Source organism: Perognathus longimembris, unplaced genomic scaffold (genome assembly GCF_023159225.1).
Source record: "Perognathus longimembris pacificus isolate PPM17 unplaced genomic scaffold, ASM2315922v1 HiC_scaffold_5930, whole genome shotgun sequence".
In the NCBI taxonomy this organism is placed as follows: domain Eukaryota; kingdom Metazoa; phylum Chordata; class Mammalia; order Rodentia; family Heteromyidae; genus Perognathus; species Perognathus longimembris.
In genome coordinates this window covers 248,386-255,946 of record NW_025961412.1, presented here as the reverse complement: position 1 = coordinate 255,946, position 7,561 = coordinate 248,386, and the positions used below count along the sequence as shown (strand labels likewise).

General features: G+C 37.0%; 1 pseudogene; it reads right to left on the bottom strand.

Annotated features, from left to right (window-relative positions):
- Nucleotides 1-6,101: 6,101 nt before the first annotated feature.
- LOC125345572 lies at nucleotides 6,102-7,074 on the bottom strand (annotated as a pseudogene).
- Between the last annotated feature and the right edge of the window lie 487 nt (nucleotides 7,075-7,561).

Here is a 7,561-nt window from a genome sequence, read left to right as displayed (position 1 = left end):
GTGGCTGGACCTCTTATTCTTACCCACATGATGAGAAATGATAAATGCCTAGAACTCTAGGAGATGTTACTGATTATCCAGACAGGATGGAGACAAGTGTTGGAGGCAGGACACCATCTGCCTAGCATGTGAGAGATACAGTTTAAATCCTTGCATCTCTCTCTCTGTCTCTCTCTCTGTCTCTCTCTCTCTCACACACACACACAATAGTTTGAAAATTCAGAGAAGATGGTGATAGAACAAAAGCAAGTGATCCTAATGTAGGAGCCTTATGTTGTGAAAAGCATGGAAAGAATAGTTTGACATCTTTGTACCCCTTTTAATTTACATGCTCAGTGAAACAACACAAATTAGCAACAGTGACACTCTATCAGAAATCCTGGCTCTGACTAGTGATATTCATGACCCATTATCCTTTTCACCCCAAAAGACTGTGAGAGTGGCACAGAAGCAAAGCAGAAATGCTGAGGGACAAATTCATCAGCCTATCAAAGTTCTTGAAAGCACAGCCTGGCAGGTGGAATAATGGACTATCAAATGACCAGATGAGCTGGCCACTGGTGGCTCATACCAGTAATTCTAGCTACTGAGGAGACAGTGATCTGAGGACTGTGATTTTATGCCAGTCTGGTTATAACATTTGAGGATATGCTTCTAATATCCTAACCCAAACAGCACCCAACCCCATCCAGAAATACTATCCTGAATTGTCATTCCCTTGCTTTTTTTCCATGACTTTGAGGTGTTTATATAAACAGAATGAAACAAGATATGCTTTTCTACAAATTATTTTATCACTAAACATTGTATCACTGATTTACCAACAGTGATCTCAATGGCTAGAGATTATTTTCTTTGCTCTGTAGTATTCCATTGTCTAAATATACCATCATTTATTCATCAATCCTACTGCTTCTTTTATCCTCATGAGTAATGCAGCCACATTGCTCATGTCTTCTTGTATACTGATTAGGAATATGGACCTAACATTGAAATGGTTGATTCCAAAGTATGCACAATTTCAATTTTATTAGTCAATGCCATTGCTGTTCCAAATCAGCATACTGTGACTCGCATTGCTGGAAAGCCTTTTCTGGAGTATATATTGTTTATTTTCCTCAGCTCAACAGGTGCTATGACTTTGAAATTCTCAGGTAAAATTGATTTTATTTCCTTTGTCCTTTCTTGAGATGGGACTATTTAAACACATGTCCCACTTTTCTACCGGATTGCTGGTTCTGTCTAGAAGATGCTGTGATGAAGGATGAAGAATTACTCATGAAACAATATATTGCCCATAAGAGCCAGAAACAAGTTTAATAGGCAGACATGTTTAAACTGGAGTCTTTTCCATCTTCCAAGTTTTAGGGGTTAAAACACTCCCTTGGGGAGGGTCTTGGTTACAGATCAAGGGCATGTTCCAAGGGACTGTTAACAGGATATCAGCATGAGTAAGATAAGTACATTTGGGCATTCATCCTGTCCTTTCGCAGGATTACTGCAGAAAGTCAAATGAACAGCTGGATCTTGGGTTTTTTTCTTGGACACCAGATAAACACACAACCAGTGGTTTTCTGCCAGCATTAGGGATTCTCCATGCACTTTCCACTCATACTTCCCAATCCCAGTCATAGCACCCACTGGGACAGAGGATTCCACACCTCTCCCATCTTCATTTTTTAAAACAGCCATTTGTTGTTGTGAAGAAAGCAGCATGACCATCTTTGTTCTAGTTGGTTCTGATCAGGAGATAGCTTCATGTATTACTTGAAAGACTGAAATAACAAGAACAATTATTCCCATAGCAAATAATCCACATATGAGTCCAGAGAACTAAGTTTTAACGTTAAGACAATTGACATGGTTTTACAGTTCCTTGAATACTGATTTGATAAGCATAGTTTACTTGATGTAATTAGGAATGTATCTTTTCCATTTCCTGGTGGAAGGAATAAGAAAAAGCACCATGGTGATGTTTTCTTACTAGTTTCCAATCATGTTGGAAGGAATTATAAGGTAAAGGTTTTACACATCATTTTTCAAAACCAAGATCATATTGGGGTTGCTGTCTCTCAAATAGAGCCTGCTGTCATTCAATGCCTTATTCTAAGATATCCAGACTTGTCAGAATTATTTGGCCTATATGAGTTTGTCTTAACTCAGGAAGTAAGATCCCTGAGTTACTATCGATACTAGACAAATAAGATAAAAACTGATTTTCAGGAATTCAGGGAGCTGGACTTGCTGGGGTCTTGCCAGGTCATCTTTCTATTGATAGCTAGAGTTGAAGGGCTGTTTTTTCCAGCTCTTGGTGCAGCTTGGCACAGCTAGCAGGCAGCCACTGTAGTCCTGTAGAAAAGAGAATAAGCATATAATGATATGTAATAATCCTACATGGTCTTTCCAGAACCCACCCCCTTGACGGTCCTTTGCCAGAACCTTGGGTTTAAGTTATTTAAAAAAGGTGTTTTGTGGGCTGGGACTATGGCCTAGTGGTAGAGTGCATGCTTCACATACATGAAGCCCTGGGTTCAATTCCTCAGCACTACATATAGAAAAATTCAGAACTGGTGCTGTAGCTCAAGAGTGCTAGCCTTGAGTGTCACTCAGGCCCAAGTTCAAGCCCAGGACTGGCAACAAAATAAATGTGTTTCAGCTGCTGCAAAACAGTATAAAATTTTTAGGGGAAATGAAATTTTAGCTAGAAATGTCTAGGGGATATATTCTTATCTCCCCTTTTTTGTTAGATATTATCTTAGACTATGATGAACATGTTATCCAATTGCTTGAACTTGGTGATTATAAGGAATACTACAGTGATGCTGAATTTTCCATTGCTGTAAAAATAGCTGAAAACTATTAGGTATAACACATTCCATTATCAGGAGTGTGTGTGTATGTGTGTGCATGTGCACCCGTGTGTGCGCTTGTGCACACACACACATTTGCTGGTCCTAGAACTTGAACTCAGGGCTTTGGCAGTATTACTAAACTTTTTTTCTCAAGGCTAGCAACTCTACCACTTGAGCCACAGCTCCACTTCTGTGTTATTTCTGGTTAATTCAAGATAAGGATTTGTGTTCTTTCCAACCTAGACTGGCTTTGAACTGTTATTCTCTGATTTCAGCCCCCATATAGAGAGGATTATAAGCATGAGCCCTTAGAGCCTGGCCATTATTAGTTTTTAATGGTTATGGTACCCCTATGTGACAAAAACTGTCTAACAAGTAAAATGTGAAATATTTTGCTGCTTCTCCATTCAATGGAATAGCATGAATTAAATGAGAAAAAGCATCAATGAAAGCACAAGCATACTATTGCCATCCAGAGGCTGGGGACATGAGTATCTTTGATAAAGAGTAAAACAAAATCTCTGTTAGTAAATGTAATATTATTTTGTTTTCCTCATTAATATACCAGCCAGTAATTCAGAAATCATTGTTACAACAAATGAGAGTGGATATCTTTGCTTTATATCTGTCTCTAAAGCAGATTCAGTCAACATTTCACCACTAAGTATTAAAGTTTAATATTGGCAGTTCCTCTACATTCTGTATCACTTTAACAATGTCTATACCTATGTACAAATTGATAAAAGCTGTTATCATGAATAAATGTTACATTTTATCAAATATATTTCTTTTGATTTATTATCATGTGAGTACAAATTTGAATAATTGTATAAATGTTACATAAATAAAATTAAGCAATGACTAAGTCATTAGATTTCTAGGATGAGAGCCTTAATTTCATTATAATTTATTTCACTTGTATATACCATTAGGTATAATGAACTAACTTTTCAAAAATTTGCATTTATGTTTACAAATGAGGTTGGCTTATAATTCCATATTACATTTTGCTCTGACTCAACTTTTTCATCAAAATTTGATAGCTTCATGAAGAGGTTAAATAGCATTGTTTTTCATTTTATACTCTGGCATGATTTGTAAAAGTATTTCTTTAGTTTTTTCCAAAAATTTAACTGTCCACAGGCTGGTATATATTTGTAATCTGAGTGATTCAGGAAGCAGAAATGAGTAGAACTGTGATTACAGGCTAACCTGGGCAAAAAGAAAGATGCCATTTCAGAGAAGGCACTTGGTGGCATGTCATAATCTTAGCTAAGTATGAGGCAGACATGAAAGGACTGTGGAATATGGATAAAAACAGAAGATCCTATCCTAAATCTCAAAAATTCTGGGAGTATTGACAATGGAAGAGCATCTACCTAGCTAACATAAACCCTTCTGAAATCATAGAACTTTTAGTACTATTATCTTCTATTTCATTCATTACTCCTCTTGTTTAATTCCATTCTTGTTCTTTTTCTCTGTACACTCTGTTCATCTTTTTACCAATTCTTTAGTTGGCTGTACTTATCCATAAAACATGGCTCTGGAAAGTCCATGGAAATGTTGATAATAATACTATTATGTTCATGGGCATAAGCCCTGTGTTAATAACCATGCTATAGATAATGCCATTTGTTATCAAACTAAAAAATACTTTGTTTCTAAGGCAATGTGAAAAGATTGAAAAGCTAATCTGAACTGGATCTTAAAATATATAAGTACTAATAGTTCAAGAAAAATTCATGAAATCTGGAAGAAGATGAAAATACACATGACATGGGTCAAAAATGTGAAAGGGTTTAGTGTACAGAAGGAAGAATTAAATTCATCCCTCAATGCAGCACTGCCATATGAGATAACAGGTTCAAAAATGTATTGTATCTTCCATCCCATCAGCTGTGAAGGCATTCACTAATCCACTTCCCAAAGTTCACTCTCAGCAGATCTAACAGAAGAGAACTTTCATGTGAGGTTCTCAGTGCCTGAAAGGTTTGATTTTTATTCCCTCTGGAATAAATTCACTGGTGATGCAATACAATGGATACTAATTGGAATAGAAAAGCCAAGAGCTTGTTCAAACCATGGTTCCTAATTTATATGATTTTAATTGACCATTGAGCCTCCATATGCACAGCTCACATCTGTGCTTATTACTGCTATTTTCAGCCCAGAGGAAAATATGCTTTATGAACATAATAGGTACAAGAGCCTAGGCCTACAAAGATGAATGTGGTGGCTCGAATTCTTGGGCAACTCAATGTTCACATAAACACAAATAGTCAGAATGCCAAGTGATTTTAGAGACACATAATCTTCACATCTAATTTGTATCTTCCCACCTTCTCTTTCCTATACCCACAAGTACTCTTATCTCTGCCAATGTCAGGACCCAAAATATGCTGATCTTGCAGTATCCAACCTACCATAGACACTTAGCCATCCATACTTACATCAAATAACATCCCCAAATTGCAGGCTTCAATACCACCCTGTGCTTACAAGTCAAAGGCCTGGAACACTATATCTGCCATTGATGCAATAAATATTCATATCAATGGATGTACAATATAGTGATATCCAATTTTCCTGAAAGCACTTTACCAAAGAACTCATTTGCCAATCATGTTGGTGGCCTTCTTAAACTTGTCTATGTACTGAAATCATTCTATGACTATTACAAACCTATCTCAATACATATTAAGTTGGCCTGTATGTCCAGGATGGCTCAAAATTGGACATTCTCAACTCCTTCCCTCTTGTTCTTCCCAGTCATGATAACATTGTCTCTACCCATTTCTCTACTTTTTCCTCTCTGTCCAGGACACTCTATATCCAGTGTCCTCTTCTCTACGTCCCCTGGTCCTCTCTTAGTCCTTTCCTTAACATGTCCTCTTTCTCTACCTGTTTATTCTTCTCTGTTCCCTAAGTGCTCTCTTGGTCTGTGTATTGCTCTCTTCAGTATTTTCCAGGTGAACATTTAAACATTCTCACCCAGAGCCATTCTATTGCAGTAACAGGACCAGAGAAGAGACAAATTAAGCTTTTGGTAAACATTGTCATATGGCAAAATAAAAACTGGTCAAGTAAAAACCTCACTGGATTTTGAAAGAGCTGTTAAGAATTTTTATTCAAAACCAATTACTATAACCATTGTGAATAGATAAGAGAAACAAATCTTAATTGAAAAAAATTGTCAAATTGGTCATAATGTGCAATTCAAAAATGAATTTCAATGATGCCAAAATGTTAGCAAAACAACCAATGTCTCCAAAGAGGACTTGAGTAGACTTGATCAAGCAGTATTTTCAGCTGTCCTCGGTGATGATACACCTCTGCATTCTGAGGATCAATGTCAGCAGCCATATTAAAGTCCTGAGTAGACAGCAAAGGCTGCTGCTGTTGCATGTACATGCTGCCTCTTTTGATGAGGTCATTTGCTCAAAGCTTCACATTAGCTTCTTTCAAACTGATGACCTTATTTAAGTCAGGTTTGGCTGCATTAGCATTGCCAATAAGCAGGTAGAAGGTGGCTCATAGCAACAATGCTTCTGCCATGTATTTGCCTTGTGTATCTATTTCTTTTGAGCATTCACTTATGATTGTATCATAGTTTTCTTCTTCCATGTACTGTTTGGCTTTTACATATCCAGAATTTTCTTTTACTTCTAAAGCTTCCCTCTCCTTATTTTTATCTTCATCAGACTTCTCTCCTTTAAGCATGGGCTGAGAAATTATATCATCCATGAAAGAACTGAAGTAAGATCTGATAAACTGTGGAGATGGCATCAGAGGTTCACGGTTCTTATATTTTTCTTTGGCTTTCTCTTTTCCAAGAAGTTTAAGTACTTTATCAGCTAATAGCATACTTTGCTGATTTTGGAACCTTTTGATATACACACAGCAGTGACATCTTCTAAACATTCCTTCTTATTGTCTAGCTCCTCATGGGCTTTTGCATGTCTAAAGAGAGCTTTCACATATTTGGGATTCAGTTCAACAGCCTTTGTACAATCCTGTGCCACCTCTTTCCATTTTTGCAACTGTTCAAAGGCAGCAGCTCTGTTTTGATAAAATGTGTAAAGTCGACATTCTTCTCCCTAGGGCATAAACTAATAGCCTCAGTATAGCATTGAATAGCTTGGTCATATTTTCCTGCTTTAAAATACTTATTGCCTTTGTTCTTGGCCACTTGGGCTCTATCAAGAGAATTCAGTTCCAAACAGTACAAGAAATGTATCCAATGCCTAACGTATGAAACTGTAACCTCTCTGTACATCAGTTTGATAATAAAAATTTGAAAAAAAATAAAAAAGAGGACTTGAAAAAAGTATAAAATGACTCTTAAAAGATATGATGTTAGTATCTATGAGAAGAATATATTTACATACATATTCAAGAAAGATGTATCTATGAACAGAAAACTGTCACTATGAAACTTAGCTTTAGAAAGAATCAAACCAAAGGCTGTAGTCATCGCCTCATAGCCTTGCGTGGAAAGAATGACATTCACTCACTCTACATTTTTAAGACATCATGTTTGATTGACTCTGTCAGAATCAGAACATGATGTTCTTATCAAGAAGACTTAATTACGGGGCTGGGGATATGGCCTAGTGGCAAGAGAGCTTGCCTCCCATACATGAAGCCCTAGGTTCGATTCCCCAGCACCACGTATATGGAAAATGGCCAGAAGGGGCGCTGTGGCT